A 7,547-nucleotide genomic window follows, 5' to 3' on the forward strand; every position below is an offset into this window, starting at 1 on the left:
TGGGAACGTGACGGATGAGCATGCTGGAAAGGTAAGGCGACCGCGTACGGCAACCACAGAGGGCAACGCGCAGCTAGTGCAGCTGGTGATCCAACAGCGGCCTCGGGTTTCCGTTCGCCGCGTTGCAGCTGCGGTCCAAATGACGCCAACGTCCACGTATCGTCTCATGCGCCAGAGTTTACACCTCTATCCATACAAAATTCAAACGCGGCAACCCCTCAGCGCCACTACCATTGCTGCACGAGAGACATTCGTTAACGTTATAGTGCACAGGATTGATGACGACGATATGCATGTGGGCAGCATTTGGTTTACTGACGAAGCTTATTTTTACCTGGACGGCTTCGTCAATAAACAGAACTGGCGCATATGGGGAACCGAAAAGCCCCATGTTGCAGTCCCATCGTCCCTGCATCCTCAAAAAGTACTGGTCTGGGCCGCCATTTCTTCCAAAGGAATCATTGGCCCATTTTTCAGATCCGAAACGATTACTGCATCACGCTATCTGGACATTCTTCGTGAATTTGTGGCGGTACAAACTGCCTTGGACGACACTGCGAACACCTCGTGGTTTATGCAAGATGGTGCCCGGCCACATCGCACGGCCGACGTCTTTAATTTGCTGAATGAATTTTTTCGATTATCGTGTGATTGCTTTGGGCTATCCGAAACATACAGGAGGCGGCGTGGATTGGCCTCCCTATTCGCCAGACATGAACCCCTGTGACTTCTTTCTGTGGGGACACTGGAAAGACCAGGTGTACCGCCAGAATCCAGAAACAATTGAACAGCTGAAGCAGTACATCTCATCTGCATGTGAAGCCATTCCGCCAGACACATTGTCAAAGGTTTCGTGTAATTTCATTCAGAGACTACGCCATATTATGGTTCAAATGGCTCTGAGTACTATGGGACTCAACTTCTGAGGTCATTAGTCCCCTAGAACTTAGAACTAGTTAAACCTAACTAACCTAAGGACATCACAAACATCCATGCCCGAGGCAGGATTCGAACCTGCGACCGTAGCGGTCTTGCGGTTCCAGACTGCAGCGCCTTTAACCGCACGGCCACTTCGGCCGGCACGCCATATTATTGCTACGCATGGTGGATATGTGGAAAATATCGTACTATAGAGTTTCCCAGACCGCAGCGCCATCTGTTGTTGAAAATTGTAACTACTGTAATTTCGAAAGTTTGTCTGCCTGAAAATGTACTGTTGTTCCAAGCATATTGCAACAAACGATGTATTTCTATCGCTGCTCGTTTAGTTTTTATTGCCGTTTCAAATATACCGGTCATTTTTGAAACACCCTGTAAGTGGCTCGAAGACCACCAGAATCAAATTGTTCAAATGACTCTAAGCACTAGGGGACTTCACATCTGAGGTTATCAGTCCCCTAGACTTAGAACTACTTAAACCTAACTAACCTAAGGACAACACACAACACCCAGTAATCACGAGGCAGAGAAAATCCCTGACCCCGCCGGGAATCGAACCCGGCAACCCGGGCGCGGGAAGCGAGAACGCTACCGCACGACCACGAGCTGCGGGCCCAAACTCATTAGTTTGCGGTTTAATGAAATGTCAAAAAATAAATATCATTTACCTTTCGTCATTTTAAAAATAAAAGTGTTCAAAGACATTCTTTCTCATTCTGAAGTTTAGTTAGGCGGTAACGCTGTGGCGACGCGGGTAGGAGGGGGGCGGGGGGCCGAGGAGTGCTATCTACTATGTAATTGCATCTATATCTACATGAATACTCTGTAACTCACACTAAAATGTGTCTGGCAGAGGGTTCATCGAACCAGTTTCACACTATTTCTCTACAGTTCCGATCTCGAACAGTGCGTGCGAAGAAACGAACACTTGAATCTTTCTGTGTGAGCTCAGATTTCTCGGATTTTATTATTATAATCACTTCTCCCTACGTAGGTGGGTGTCCACAAAATATTTCGCATTCGGTGGAGAACACCAGAGATCTCGCAGCATCGGAAAATGTCTTTGTTTTAATGGTTGCCACCACACTCGCGTTACATATCCGTGACACTCTGTCCCCTATTTTTGTGATACAAAACGACCTGCTCTTCTTTGAAGATCTTCGATGTCCTCCGTGGGTCCTCTAGCAGAGGACGGACAACCGTTGCGTAGGCAGTCTCTATCAGATACTAAATGATCTGTCAATAAAAGGCTGTCCTCGTGTCGCCTTCCCTACAAGATTTACTACGTGTTACGGGAAATTTATTCGCAGCTGCGGATGCAAGAAACCTCTAACTGTAAAACGGAATGGCGACACAGAAAATCAACGCCAGGCTGAGACTAATCCGGATTGCCCGTTTCTTGCGAGCGGTCTGCTTCACCATCGGCTATCCGTGCGCGCTTCACAGTCGGAATCGAACTTCCATGCTTCTATTAACCTGCACTCTTACACTTCCTGTAATTCCCGTACAGTTGGGACGTTTAATCCTAAGTCTTTAGCCTGGTATCGGCGGATAAATACGATATTGCAGTGCCTGTGTTCGTAAGAACTACGATGCAGTTTCTAAAATCTATGCACAGGTACTGCAATATCGTAATTACCTGTGTGATCGTTCTAATTTAAGTCGTTCCTAATCTAAATCTCTAGGTATTTAACCAAATTTACAGACTTTATGATTTGTGTGATTTATCGTGTAACCGAACATTAACAGATTCAGCAGTCTTGTTGACACACTCATAACGTTTCATCATTTAAACTGAAACGTCACTTTTCGCATTCACGGGTGAAGCTCTCAGAAAGGTCGGGAACCAATGATCTACATTCTGTATATAAGAGAAGATCACTAAGCATGCTTCTCACTCAAAAATCACAGTTCAATGTGTCTTTGTTTCTAAGAACATAGTGTCCTGTCCCGTGTAAGAAGGAGAAACCTCGTTCTACTAGCACGTGCTTGTATTCGCCAGGTCGTTGCCTACCGAAACGAGACTGTGGTTTATCGTTGAAAAATACTGGTTCTCGCGGTGGATGCGTTCCGACGACTGTCACGCCAATACGGATTCCATGGTTTCCGGAGGGCCATTGTCAACGTCAAGCACGATCTAAGAGGCCCATGCCACTAGCATTTGAAAGGATAGAAATTTTTGTTCACTCGGTCTTGCAGGATCGCACAGCCACCTCACTCACCATGCACTAAGAAACTGGACTGTTTCAAAAAAGGCAAGTATGCATACGGGCATCGCGATGACATCTGCAGCACTAAAGTGGCGAACGTTGTTGCAGCTTCCCTTGAGCAGCAGAGAACATTTCACAAAGGAGTGGACCCAAGTCGTCTTCCTGGACGAGTCCCAATTCTGTGCAGCGTAAACTATAGCCATGGATGTAACCGTGTTCAAGGCCAGATTGCATCCATTATCGTCATAATGGCCTAACGTCTGGCATGATCGTATGCGGTGCTACTGGGATCACAACACAATCAATGCTGGTTCGTATAGCCGGCTGTTTTGACAGGAGCCATTATACATTCTAAGACAAAAAAAAAAGAACGACGTGCCACGAAAGAATTAATCAAGCTGGTCACAAACTGATTATTCATGTAGGTGTCGACGGATGATGCAAAATTGTGAAGTTTTAGTGTGCGATGGATGCATGTGTGGCGTTGCAGCGCAATTTCTCCGCACAGCTGGCTACGATAGTAAACAAGGGACATGTCAATAACAGTGCATGAAGTCTGTGCGAATTTCGTTCCAAGTGCACGGTTGGACGCTAACTCTGCCTCGCGGACAAGCGCGCGAACAAAATACACAAATGTCAGCGTTTGAAAGAGGACGAGCAGTTTGACTCAAGGAAGCCGGTCGGAGTAATTGCCGAATTGCTTGACATTTGAATAGAAGCGATGCCACTCCACTATTCGACGATGTTAGCACGAACCTAGAGAGACGACAAGTGTGAAGACCGATTAAGTTGTCAGTGAGGCACTTAGATCTGTGAATTGGTAGGATTACAAAGTTTCGGACTATTCAGATACAGCAGTAGTATTTTAGCCAAAAGTAGATAAGTCATAAATACAGCTTTTCTGTTTTCTGTTAAAGACGACTGCTAGGAAGAGAACAAAACAGCACTTTATTGTGCACGTAATTTTTGTTTAAAAATGTATACGATGAGAAAGAATGCATTTGGGAGACAATATTTCTAATGTTTAAATTACCTACTACCGTAATAGAGGAAACATAACCTCGAGTATTCACAACAGAGCATAGCACGGCATTTTCTTTCTCGCAGTCGTTTTTAACAGAAACCCTGTATATTATCCTTTATGAGAATTGTAAGGTCACGGTACGGGACTAAAAGTTCCACCGCCACACCTTCACCTGCCCATGTCAGGCAATAAATTTTGCCTGACTCATGTAGTACTATCACCGTCAGAGGGTGGTACGGGACTACAAGTCCCACCGCCACACCTCCAAAGTGAATTGCAGTGACGCAGTCACTGCACAGTGGAAATTTACTGGCTCACCAACACAGTTAGACCGGTGATGCTGTATTGTAACATATCACCCCGGACTACAAGTCCATTTTATAAAAATAAAAAAAAAAAAAAAATGTAATTGCTTGCGTTAAAATGTTCAATCACCACTTTTGCTAACTCGCTTCAACCTTACAGAACACGCGCACCGAGGGTCGCATGAAACCGCAAACTGCGGCATAAGAAATTAGAATGTATCATACGTACGGCTAAATAAAGGAAATACCACAGAATTCCGTTTATGCAAAGTTATGATAAACTGTAACATAATTCTAAACATAGGATGAAAACGCATCCATACAAGCAGTACAGAGACAAGAAACGACTATCACACGAACGGTAAAAAAAGGGAATTTCACAAAATTCTGTTTACGTAAAGTTATGATAAATTGTAATATAATTCTAAAGATGAGACGAAATACGCAGCCATCAAGCAGTACAGATGCGTTGCCAGAAGATTTTCAGATGGAATGCATAAAGTTGCAGTCAGCTAAAGGAAAAATTTAATCATGTATGTTTGTTGGACTTTTGCAAATCGTACCTGCCCATAGACAAATATCTCTGCACAGTCATGGGTATAGTCGTATATATCATCTTTGTTTGCAATCTGGTACATTTGTGAACAGTTCAGTAAAGCACACAAAAAGCGAATCTAGAACAAAAATCTCATTCTGAGAACTGCAACCCCTTCGATCGAACCTAATACTAAAATTCAAAATCGAATGTCACATTAATTATGTATGAAATTTCATACACAAAATGTCACATTAATTCCATCATGTTTTCTTAGAATAGAGAATCATAAATTGATAAATACTAAATTAGTTACCTATGTTAACTTTATACTTGCGATAGTCCCCCGTCCCCCTTTTTTTTGTCATCGGTTATCATTAGCGTTAAGTATATTATGTGCGACCCCAAAATACTCGTCGTCTTCCAATTTGATCCAGGTTAGCTAACAGGTTGCACACTGCACGTTTATTACAGTATCGTGCAAAAACGTGAATCAAACAGATTCATGTACTTTCCGAGATTTTTGGCAACAACGCTAAACAACGAATTGTCTTTATGTGTTAGTATAGATGATCTATAAGTCATTCGTAGCTACAAGGAAAGAAATTGGCTACAGAAATAAAACTGCAAAATCTATGGTGAATACCATGCATATGCACACCACGTGTGAATTGTAAAAAAAAATAAATAAATAAATAACGTGAAGTTATTGGGACTAAATATTTTAACAGCATACTGTTTATGTTAAGTCGTTAAAAAAAGTTCTTACCCAATATCACTTTTTGTAAATGACAAGAGGAAAGGTTTTGAGATTCCTGGCCGGCCGATGTGACCGAGCGGTTCTAGGCCCTACAGTCTGGAACCGAGCAATCGCTACGGTCGCAGGTCCGAATCCTGCGTCGGGCATGGATGTGTGTGATGTTCTTAGGTTAGTTAGGTTTAAGTAGTTCTAGGGTACTGATGACCTCAGAAGTTTGAGGTCATCAGTTTGAGATTCCTGTTAACTTCTGCAATACATGAAGTAAACGACACGTTGCTTATGACATAGTTTGGTCATTTATGATCTGTATTCTTGCACAAAATTCATGAGAAATTGGATAAGATTGTTTTACGTATTCAACCACTAGCCATAGATTTATTGACGAAAAATAAACGTTGTAGAATCAATAAGTACAAAAAATACAAACTAATCTTCCGACGCTTTCCCTTGCCTTGATTTTCGTCGGCTGTGAGAGAAAGTGCCCCGTTGTGCGAAACTTGGTACAGTGGTGCTACCTCTCGCAGATGACCATCCCGTGACTCCCAAGCGCAAGGTCACACCGCCCTACGTCTCTTGTCCTCGCCAGATACGACGAACATCTCGGACACTAATGACCTCGCTCTCGTCGGCGCTTTACATCTCGTGAAAAGTTTCGTACCCTTCTTTTTCGTGGCGCTCCTCCAGAGCAAGCTAGCAGAAATGACATGTCATCTGTTAAAGGTGTGCGTCAGCTCTTAATGGCGCCGCAGGAATTAAGGAACATACGTCATCCGCACAGCAGTAATCTTCCTCCGCTCCGTGCTACCTTTTCCAGGCATGACAGCGAGGAACTCTCTTCCCCCACCCCTTGCTCGCTACTCTTGTCGGTTGGTTCTCCCAACCGACTGATAGAAATTAGTCAGGCTAGTGGAACTGCAGTAATCTTTTTTTGAAGTGGAGTAGGGATCTGCGTTGTTTACACGCCCTTGTAAGCAACCGGTCGAAAGCTCTTTCTTCTGCGTTACTGAGGATAACAGTATGCTAATCGCATAAAGACAAACTATCTAACAGAGACTTCCTTGCAGATTAAAACTGTGTGCCCGACCGAGACTCGAACTCGGGACCTTTGCCTTTTGCGGGCAAGAGCTCTACCAACTGAGCTACCGAAGCACGACTCACGCCCGGTACTCACAGCTTTACTTCTGCCAGTACCTCGTCTCCTACCTTCCAAAATTTACGGAAGCTCTCCTGCAGAAGTAAAGCTGTGAGTACCGGGCGTGAGTCGTGCTTCGGTAGCTAAGTTGGTAGAGCACTTGCCCGCGAAAGGCAAAGGTCCCGAGTTCGAGTCTCGGTCGGGCACACAGTTTTAATCTGCCAGGAAGTTTCATATCAGCGCACACTCCGCTGCAGAGTGAAAATCTCATTATCTATCAGAGAGATAACAAATAGCCTATCAAACCTCCCATGCCCCACAGACATTTAAACAAGCACCTGATTCTTTGCAGAATCGAACTCCCATGTATAAAACAATTTCAGATGCCTGATTACTTAACAAATGATTTAATGCGTTAAATATTTTACATTTAGCACGTGAAAGCTTTCTGGTTGAAAACGTGAGACGCCCGCAGGACAAGACAAGTAGTTTAAATTGTGGAAAGGGGCCAAAATAAGGGGCTGTTAGTTACACTCGAACATACGACTTTATTACTTGATCAAACATTACAAGAGGCCAAAAAAAATTTTTTTTTTCAAACACACAGATTTAATCTTTCGCGCTTACTTACCGTCTGAAAGC

At 43.7% G+C, this 7,547-nt stretch overlaps 1 non-coding gene across 1 annotated transcript; it reads right to left on the reverse strand.

Annotated features, from left to right (window-relative positions):
• Positions 1-6,848: 6,848 nt before the first annotated feature.
• Positions 6,849-6,923, reverse strand: Trnal-caa (transfer RNA leucine (anticodon CAA)). Its single transcript has one exon. It is a non-coding gene; the product is annotated as a tRNA-Leu (tRNA).
• Between the last annotated feature and the right edge of the window lie 624 nt (positions 6,924-7,547).

The sequence above is a fragment of the Schistocerca cancellata genome, chromosome 1 (genome assembly GCF_023864275.1).
Source record: "Schistocerca cancellata isolate TAMUIC-IGC-003103 chromosome 1, iqSchCanc2.1, whole genome shotgun sequence".
NCBI classification, from domain to species: Eukaryota; Metazoa; Arthropoda; class Insecta; order Orthoptera; family Acrididae; genus Schistocerca; species Schistocerca cancellata.